The sequence below is a fragment of the Protopterus annectens genome, chromosome 10.part0 (genome assembly GCF_019279795.1).
Source record: "Protopterus annectens isolate FY-2018-M chromosome 10.part0, PAN1.0, whole genome shotgun sequence".
In the NCBI taxonomy this organism is placed as follows: Eukaryota; Metazoa; Chordata; order Ceratodontiformes; family Protopteridae; genus Protopterus; species Protopterus annectens.
This window is the reverse complement of record NC_056744.1, coordinates 1,626,289,310-1,626,299,435: the sequence shown is the minus strand read 5'-3', so window position 1 is coordinate 1,626,299,435 and position 10,126 is coordinate 1,626,289,310.

Here is a 10,126-nt window from a genome sequence, read left to right as displayed (position 1 = left end):
TGTGTAGATCGTATGTTATTCCATAGACCTGACGTTTCTGTTGGCTTAAGATTTGAGAAAAGTTATTAGTAATGTCACTGTTCTACTTCAGTAAGAGTGTGGGTGTTAACTATAGAATTTTGATATCTTTGCTTTTTTATACTTTCTACAGCAGGTGGGGAGTTGCTAGTTTGTATTCATTGTCATACCTGCCACAAGTCTGATAACCATCAAAATGGAGATGGTCATGTCTGTAGAGCAACTGCTGATACAAAGATTTGCCTTCCCGTGGCATCTAGTAGCTATCCTCAGTTGGAGATCTTAGAGAGACCAACTACACCAATCTTGCGCACTGGTGTGAACCAAGTAGGGCAAATCTTCTTCCAAAGGGATGATATTTCAGTACTAGCAACACAGTTGTTTCATGTACACCACTTTGCTGCAGACTGCAAGCTTCTGTGTGTAGGATATCATCCAGTTTGACCGTGCAAGGTAGTCGAGGCAGCATGCTATATGCACTCGTTTATACATAGTGCACTCCAGTAGAGGTAAGATAAGTTGTATATTCTGCTTGCTTCGCTGGAGATAGAAAGCACTTCTGTTATGGCATCGCACTTCTGTTATGGCATCACAGGCATTATCCTCTATACCCCATTTGGACTTTACCTTACATCTTGGATTGTATTCCACCCTAACTAGCTGCATAGAAAGTTTTTATGACTAATTTCCAGTTTGATGTCTAACTATTCCTAAAGATATCTCTCCTGACACTGACTTACAAGCAAGGGCTTTACTTTGTGGACTCCTAGAGCTTTTAACTTAACACCAGTGTTTTAAGATTTTTTGAAAGGTAAGCTGCACTGGTAATGTTATCATTTCAAATCAACACCCAGGACACCTTCATTGTGCACAGCAGCTGCATTAGCCACATGGATTTGTTACAAATAACATACCTTGGGTAAATTAGAGCTAAGAAGTTATAATACTGACTGCATCCTCTAATTGCTGCTGTGTTTTGCATCTCTCTAGATGAAGTAATTTGTCTGTAGTATGATCCAAAGGTCCCAACCCCTTCTGAGTGAAAATGTAGCAGTCCATACAAAATTGAGATGGTTCCTTTTTTTCTGACACTGTTTGCAGCTTCATTACAAAATCTGTATTACTTTTGATTTCATCATAATTGTTGCACATGTCACCACAGAAAACCGCTGTACGTATGGAAAGGATACGTTGCAGTTGTCACCACAGAAAAGGGCTATGAGTTCTCAAGGCCTCTTTCTTCAAAGGTGTCAGGATCATTCAGTAAATAATACATTTCTCACAGCATTTTCTTATTTTTCTGCCTAATGGGAAATCTGAAAATCCTTGTTAACCAGTTTGCTGTTACTACTTCCTGTCTTGGTAGAATTGGTTGGGCAGTCGGTCTTTGGTGTATCCTTTGCACATTAATAGCCTTATGTAGGATTTCTGTGTCTTTCTATTCATAATCAGAAGTTGTAGTGGTTCTTGATAACACAGTTTGCAGAAACATTGGTTGCACTCCAGGCTTAGCAGTAGGTTTCAGAGCACCTCTTTTTTTTTTTTCCATTTTTTTTTTTTTTTTAAATTCTGCTTCCACTGAAGTGCCTTTTCTGTTGCTGATGCGGTGAATGCTATTGCTTTAGACTGTAGTGATGTCACTGTTGTTGATGCTCATGATATTGCCATTTCTGGTCATGATTGGTCGTCTACTGAAATTTCCTCATCTTGCTGTAGAAGCCAGACCATGTTCAATGGCATAATTAGTGTGTGCCCTGCTTGGCCAACAGTTGCAGATTTTCTGTTGTCATAAAAGGTATTCTTACTCTGTCACAATTAGTCTAGATTTGCATATTTACATATCTGGAATCCTTTCCTACTGGCAAAGGGGTTGGCTGATTCAGCCCTAGTCAAATTAGAACCCTTAACCACCCAGTAGAGTCTCAGGGTAGCAGTGTCAGCATGGCTCCACTTCTGCGTGCACTCTTCTTAGCTGGCATCACCTGGCAGTGTGAACCTTTTGCTCTAGATGATTGTCACTGTTGAAGTGACATCCCAACCCCATGTGCAAAAATGGGAAAAGGGGTTGTGGCTGGATGGTTGGATTCAGACATCTTTTAATACCTTTAGGCACATATACATTAATAGAAAAGAAAAAACGTATTGCATTATTTTTCATTCATATGCATTATACATTGCAAATGTTTTCTTTCTTTTACACAAATATTCACTTCAACGCTGCATAAATTGCTCAGTTCCTGCCTTCCCTTAAAAGTCACTCCTCTTCCTCCTAAATATTGTTCTGCATGCACTCTTCCCAGAAATTCCACTTATTTTGCTCCTTCCCACAGATGTTCTTCGTGTTTCACTGTTGCAGTCGTTACATTTGGGTTATCTGCTTGCAGGTAGCCCTCAGTCAGCCTGATTAGCAAAGTGTTGGGTCTTGCGTTGGTTGCTGTCCCTTCTTCCATGATGTCAGGTGATCAGGGGTATAAAACATGCAGCCGACGCCATTACATCAGTCTTTCTTGCTGTGCGGTGCCTGAAGCAGAAGCAGTTCGCAAGTGCCAGTCGGCCGACTCCTGAAATTTTCATTTATAAGTTTCAGAACCAAAGTCTTCAACTAAAGCTAAGTACCCCGCTGGAGAAACTTTTTCTTGCTCCTTTCCGATGTCAGTAAAAGTTAATAACTGCATTACTTGCGGAAAGCAAATACCTCATAAAGATTTTCATTCATACTGTATTCCTTGCCTAGGCCCTGACCACGATGTACCTTGCTGTCGGTTTTGTGCTTTATTTAGTCAGCGCACTATCTGTCGTCTGTATATTTTCACCTCTAAATATTTCGGTTCTCTGTTTAATTATCCAGAAATGTCGTCGGTTAGCCATCTGACTACCGGGATTTTGAAAAAATGCAAAGATAAAGACAGAGACAGGCCACCAAGGTCCAAAACTGCCGACGATGTTTCTCCTAAGCCAGTCGCCATTTCGCCGTTACTCAGTGAGGCGCTTTCGCAGCCCCTGATACCTGCGACTTCTGATTCGCAGGCCTCTACTGAGACCTATTCAGAGTCCGGTATGCCGTGAAATGCTCCAACTACGGAACCCGTGGATGTCTCTACCTTGGATGGGTCCAGAGCCGCTGTGCAGGCACCGGCGTCTGAGGGTGTATTCAGGCCTATGGACTTGCATATTAAACTGACGCCTCCTCCTTCACTTAGGCCTAAATCTCAAACCATGCCTAAAAAACCGACGCCCAGGCCACATGCTCAGGCCTGTATGTCTAAAAAACAAATTATAAGAATGGCTGATTCAAAAAAGAGGCTTAGGGATTTCTTACTCCTACCTCAGCATATGCCTTTAGCTATTTCTCCTGTACTAGACATTGTTGATGATGTTTTTTCATAATCTAGTTTGGCCCCTGATTCCTTGCCTCCTGCTCCCAGAAAACCTGACAGATACTACAGGGTCCCTGAGTCACACAAGTTCCTTTTTAAAAATCCTATTGCGGATCCAAAGACTATTTGCACAGGGGCCCAAGGGCATTAAGGCTTCTACTGCTAAAAATCCTACCCCTTCTGATAGAGACTCCAAGGCACTGGAAAGATGGGGTAAGAAGTTCTACACTTCTGCAACCTTGGTCATTAGGGCTTTAAAGTGCCAATTTCATATGTTAAAGTATCAGCAACATGTTATTGGATTGCTTAAACAGAAAATTATGTTGATTCCTGACTGTGTGGAAAATAAAGAATTACAGGATTTAGTGCATTCTACCGAACAAGTTGGAAAACATACTTTGCAATGTGGTTTTGATTCATTAGAGGCCTCTTGCAGGGCTGCTGTTACTGGGTCTGTGCTCAGAAGGCATGCTTGGCTAAAGGAGCAATCCTTGCTTGATCATGTTAAAGCTAAATTGTTGGATGCTCCTTTCAATCAGGACCGGCTGTTTGGCAACGTGGCTGAGGAAGTTCTTTAAAAAATGGAAGATAAAGCTAAATCTATACAAACTGTTAAAGATTTTTTACAAATGCAGCCTCCAAGATTTAATAGGCACTGGCCCTCTAAGAATTGGTCCTTCCCAGCCCCTTCCAGGTCTTCTCAAGCCAAACCCAGACACAGCAAAAGCCCCAGGTTTCAGTCACAGGGGATACGCATGACTAAGCAGTGGGGAGCCTCCACTTCCAAATCTGGGAGTAATAAGACTCCCCCCTATGGTAAACTGTCTCAATGACTTCCGTTTAAAATTTCCAAGCACTTATCAACTGACTGCCCCTTTGGGGGGAAAGATTGCTCTTCATGCAACGAAATGGGAACTCGTTACCCAGGAAAAATTAGTTTTAAATATAGTGTCCCAGGGATACAGATTTAACTTCCACACATTGCCAACACCAAGCGGGTGGCTGGACCTACCGCCAAATCAGTGGGCAGAGGCCCAAGAACAAGTACTTTCTCTCTTAAGCATGGGGGCTATTCAGCTGGTACTGGAAGAGGAAAAGGGACAAGGTTTCTACTCTACTTTTCCTGGTACCCAGAAAAGACCATTCATGGTGTCCTGTCCTGGACCTGTCTACTCTAAACACCTTTATGAAAATTACAAAATTCAAGATGCTGACTCTTCACCAATTATTTCCTATGCTAGGCAAAGATGCCTGGTTGGCAACACTAGATTTAAAAGAAGCAAACCTACACATCCCAATCAGGGAATCTTGCAGAAGATACCTACGCTTCAAAGTAGGCTACACGCACTATCAGTTCTCTACACTGCCCTTTGGCTTATCTACTGCATCCAGGGTATTCACAAAGTGACTAGCTCCAGTTATTGCATTTTGCAGGCAAAGAAATATTCCAATATACCCATACCTGGACGATTGTCTAATTCAGGCAGAAAGCCAGGACATACTTTTGAATCATCTGGCCTTTGTACAAAGGGTTCTAACTTGTCTGGGGTACACCATAAATGAAAAGAAATCACACTTGGTACCCCGTCAACAAATTATATTCCTTTGAGCAAGTTTGAATACAACTTCCCAGATGGCTTACCTCACGCCAGAGAAACATATTCATTTTACAACCTACTTCAAACAAGTGGCCACAAAAACCCTGCTATCTGCAAGACAAATACTGCAAGCCTTGGGGTTCATGGCCTCCTGCATTCTTCTAATTCCATATGCAAGACTGCATATGAGGAAACTACAGTGGTATCTAAAAAGCCTATGGTGTCAACATTCTCACTATCTAGAAGCAATGATTCCTATCATACCTTGCCTACGCCTAGAATTCCTTTGGAGGGCAGAGGCCTGCCACCAAAACAAGGGACTTCCTTTCACACCACCCCCTGCCGCCCAAACCATAACAACAGATGCATCAGACCATGCATGGGGGGCTCACCTGGCAGGGAAGTGCATTCAGGGCAAATGGAACCCAAGTCAAATGCACCTGCATATCAATCAAAAAGAAATGTTAGCTGTACAGAATGCTCTGACAGCCTTCAAGGATCACATTCTTCCAGGACAACTTATGATAAAGATGGACAACACCACTGTTGTGTGGTACATAAACAAGCAGGGGGGTACACATTCTTACCCCCTCTGCAGACTAGCCATGGCATTGTGGAACACAGCCTTCAGCTACCAAGTGCACCTACAAGCTCAATTCCTGCCAGGAAAATTAAATACACTGACAGACGGACTAAGCAGAAACCTCATGGACCCACACGAGTGGAAACTGGAACCAAGGATTTTCAACATGTTGACAAGCAAATGGGGGAGCCCAGATATAGACCTGCTTGCCTCTCCCCAGAACTACCAATTGGACAGATTTTGCACAAGGACTCCCCACAAGCAAACCTGGAAAGTGGATGCTCTGTCCTTCAGCTGGAAAAAACTATCAGTCTATGCCTTTCCCCCCTCTGCCTCTGCTTTCCAAAGTACTACTAAAAATCAAACAGGACAAACCAAGGATGATTTTGATTGCTCCAGAATTGCCATGCCAACACTGGTACTCCCTCCTGCGCAGTGCGTCACGGTTATCCCCATGGCACCTGCCTCAGACTTCTTCCCAGTTTGTCTCAGCAGGTGAACCAGATTCTGCACCCTTAGCTTCTAACATTGAACTTTGCAGCCTGGCTAATTACATAATCTCTCCTGTACCATCCCTCAGTAAACCTGTGATGGATATCATTTTAGAGGCAAGGAGGCGTAGTACTAGAAAATGTTATGCTGAAAAATGGAAAAGATGTTGTGCCTGGAACCAATCTCAAGGGATCAGCACAGCAACACCCAATTTACCTCAGATCTTACAATACTTAACATGAGGTTCTTCACAAGGGCCTGTCTTTTTCCTCCATTAAAATCCATGCCTCAGCCATTTCAGCTCATTATAGCACAGAACCTGCCCTCTTCTCTCATCCACTGCTCAAGCAGTTCCTCAGAGGGGCCAAACATTTGAGACCACCCAGGAGAGCTCCAACCCCAGCCTGGGACCTTAACTTTGTTTTGGAGAAACTCACTCTACCTCCTTTCGAGCCAGCTGCTACTGCAGACTTAAAATTTCTTTCTTGGAAAACAGTTTCCCTTTTAGCAATCACTTCAGCTAGAAGAGTTTCTGAATTGCAGGCCCTTATGGCAGTGGAGCCATCTTTCATGCGGACAGGGTGTCCCTCAGAACCAATCCATCCTTCATGCCCAAGGTGTGTTATCCAGTGTGGCTCTTAATCAGTCTATTCATTTGCCAACCTTCTTTCCCAATTCACTGAACAAAGGGGAACGGATACTGCATTCCTTACATGTGCACAGACAACTTAGATTCTACTTGGACAGGACTAAACCTCAAAGGAAATCTGAACAGCTGCTGGTGGCATTTGCTGCAGGGGCAGAGGGGAAGGCTATTTTAAAGCAAACCATTTCTAAATGGATAGGCCATTGCATTCATTTCTGCTATAAGCACCATGGAAAACCTATCCCCCAGGGGATCAGACCTCACTCCTCCAGGGCTGCATCTACCTCTACAGCCTTTCTTAGAGGCGTCCCTACCAGGGACATCCTAGAAGCTGCTACCTGGAGTTCTGTGCATACTTTCACCAAGCATTATAATTTGCCAATTTTCTCTAAATCCAGTGCTGGCTTTGCCACTGCAGTCTTGCAGGGCCTTATAGCTGGTCATAATGCTGTCTAAATTCCTCCTCCCAACCATAGCTTTGAGAATATACCCAAATGTAATGACTGCAACAGTGAAACACGAAGAGCATAGTACAGTTGTGTACACTTACCATAAATGTAGATGTTAGAGTGTATTCACTGTTGCAGTCCTGGTTACCTTCCTTCCAGCCCCTAACTTCTTTTGGCTATACCTATACTTTCCTTTACTATACTTAAAAGCCTTTTTGGTGTATTTGCTTTTTTTGTTGGAGGTATATCGTTGTAGTTTTATATTTAATTGCTCCCCATTGGGGGGGGGGGGGCACCTGACATCTGGGGCAAGAAAAACTGATGTAATGGCGTCAGCTGCATGTTTTATACCCCTGACAACCTGATGTCATAGAAGAAGGGACAACAACCGACGCAGGACCCAAGACTTTGTTAATCAGGCTGACTGAGGGCTACCTGCAAGCAGATAACCCAAATGTAATGACTGCATCAGTGAATACACTCGAACATCTACATTTATGGTAAGTGTACACAACTGTACTTTTTTTTTTTAACTGCTTTGCAATATTCTGTACTTTAGTTACATTTGGTTCAGATTCTGAGTTCCATTTTATAGTAGTTGCTTGTCAACCAATAGCATTAAACTTCATAAGGCCTTAGTATGTCTAGGCAATTCAGATCCTGTGTCCCAACTCAAAAGTATTTCCTTAATTATAACTACTTGCTCCTCCAACATTTCTGACGTAGTACTCTGTAGGGAATTTTTACAATTTGCCAATTCGTTGGATGTGTTCCCAGTTATCTTTGTCCTTCCCATCACACCTCCAGCATTTGCTAGATACATGGGGAAATATTCTCAGAAGTCTGCATGAGGTATAAAAATATCTACACGAACACTTCCAAGAAAAAATCTTAAAACTTCTGGACTTGGTTGCATACTTGGGAGCCATACAGATGTCATCCCAATGTTCCTTTGTAAACTGCTTTTCATGTCTCTCTTCTTGAGCTTTTCTAATTTCCTCTGATTGACTCGCATAGTTGTCATGCAGTATTTGAAATGTCCTACTAATTATCCCTTTATTAATAACAGCTTCTGTTCTAGATTGAGTTAAAAACTCTACCAGAGCAGGTCTTTCACTGAGTACTTCCCTGTCCCTTTTTCTTTGCCAAAACTGTGATATCCAACCTGGTAGGTAAAGCATTCTGTAACGTGCAGTCCAGATGTCTGTCTATCCTCATCCCTCTCCAAATTGTTGGGCCTATATCATTTTGCTTTAGCTACATAAGAGCAGAACATGTACTCACTTATATATTCTTCCATTCTTTCTAGGGCCCATTATTTTACTTACTACTACATTTTTTCACTTGAGTTTCTTCAGCTGTGTACAGCCTACAGTGGGTGAGCAGCACAGTCAGTATGCTCTGGCTGCTTTCACATGTCTGTTAAAGGGATAATGTTTACCTGCATGTATTCTGTTTGCCTTTACAGCCTTTCTGCTTTCCCAATTTGTTTCTGGTCCCATGTAATGTTACGTATAAACAATTTAAGGGGTGATGATGGATATGTTTTCAACCTGCCCTTGAGACCTAGACTTTTTTTTTCTTCCTACCTTCTCCTGTGAGCTCTCTTGCCTTTTACTTTCTTGCCCATCACTTTTTCCTGAAGCAAACTCAAACTCATTGCTTACTTGCAGGTAATTATGTACAAGAATGCGTGTTGTGCTGTATTCAGTCATGTTGCTAGAATATATTTAACTGCATGGACTGGACATCCCCTGGAAATGCGTTTTGTGACTTTTCTCCACCTTTTCAGAGAACCTGCTCAGGGCCACTATTTCTTGCTGCTGCTTTTCCAGCTCTTCAAGACGGTTGCAACTTTTCCCTTCCCAGTTTCTAGGTGATTCTCCTTGTCCTGAGTTTGAATGTGGTGCTTGGATTCCCTATTCATAACAGTTTTGTATGATATTTTTGGAATAAAGCTCCAGTAGAGCTATAAGAAAAGTATTTGTGGGGTGAACTGAAGTCAGTTCATGGTGATCCTACCCTGAAGCATAGGCAGAAACAGGTGCACCATATCAATTTCTGTTCATGCCTCAGAGCTAAAAAAGTGATGTTCTTCATGTTTCACTGTTGCAGTCATCACGCTTGGGTTATCTGCCTGCAGGTAGCCCTCAATCAGCCCGAATACCAGAGTCTTGGGATTTCTGCATCAGATGCTGTCACCTGTTCCATGACGTCAGGGATATAAAATATGCAGCCGACGCCATTACATCAGTCTTTCTTGACGAGGAGGAGCCCGAAGCAGAAGCAGTTCGCAAGTGACGGTCGGCCACTACCTGAAATTTTCATTTTTCGGGTTTCAGACCAGGACTGCAACAGTGAATACACTTGAACATCTACATATGTTCTTCGTTTTCCATTGCTGCAGTCCTTACTATTGGGTATAGTCCGCATCCAGTCGGCCCGAATACCAGAGTATAAGGCTGACGTCGGTCAGGGCGCATTAGACTGACGTCAGTACGTCAGGGTACTAATGCGCATGACCGGCGTCATATCCTCAGTCTTTTTTGCCGCGTGGTCCGATGCAGAAGCAGTTTTGCGAGTGCAGGTTGGCGTTCTGAAATATTTCCGGAGTTTCAGACCGAATCAGAGTTGGCTCGTTGGGGAACATTTTGTTTTTCTTGCCTCAGTATTTAACCGGATGTCAGAAAAGTGAATAACTGTATTTCTTGTGGGAAACAAATACCTCATAGGGATTACCATACATTGTGTATACCTTGTTTAGGGCCTGAGCACGACGTTGTTGGTTGCCGCTCTTGTGCTAGGTTTAACAAACGCACTATTAAGAGGAGGTTAGACTGTGCCAGATTAGTGTTTGGGAAGCGTTGTAATTATAAAATGCCGCCGGATGCTCCCGGCGCCGCCCAAGAAGCGCAAGGACAAAACAGCAAAGCCTAGGGTTGATGAACCGCAGTCCCGGACGT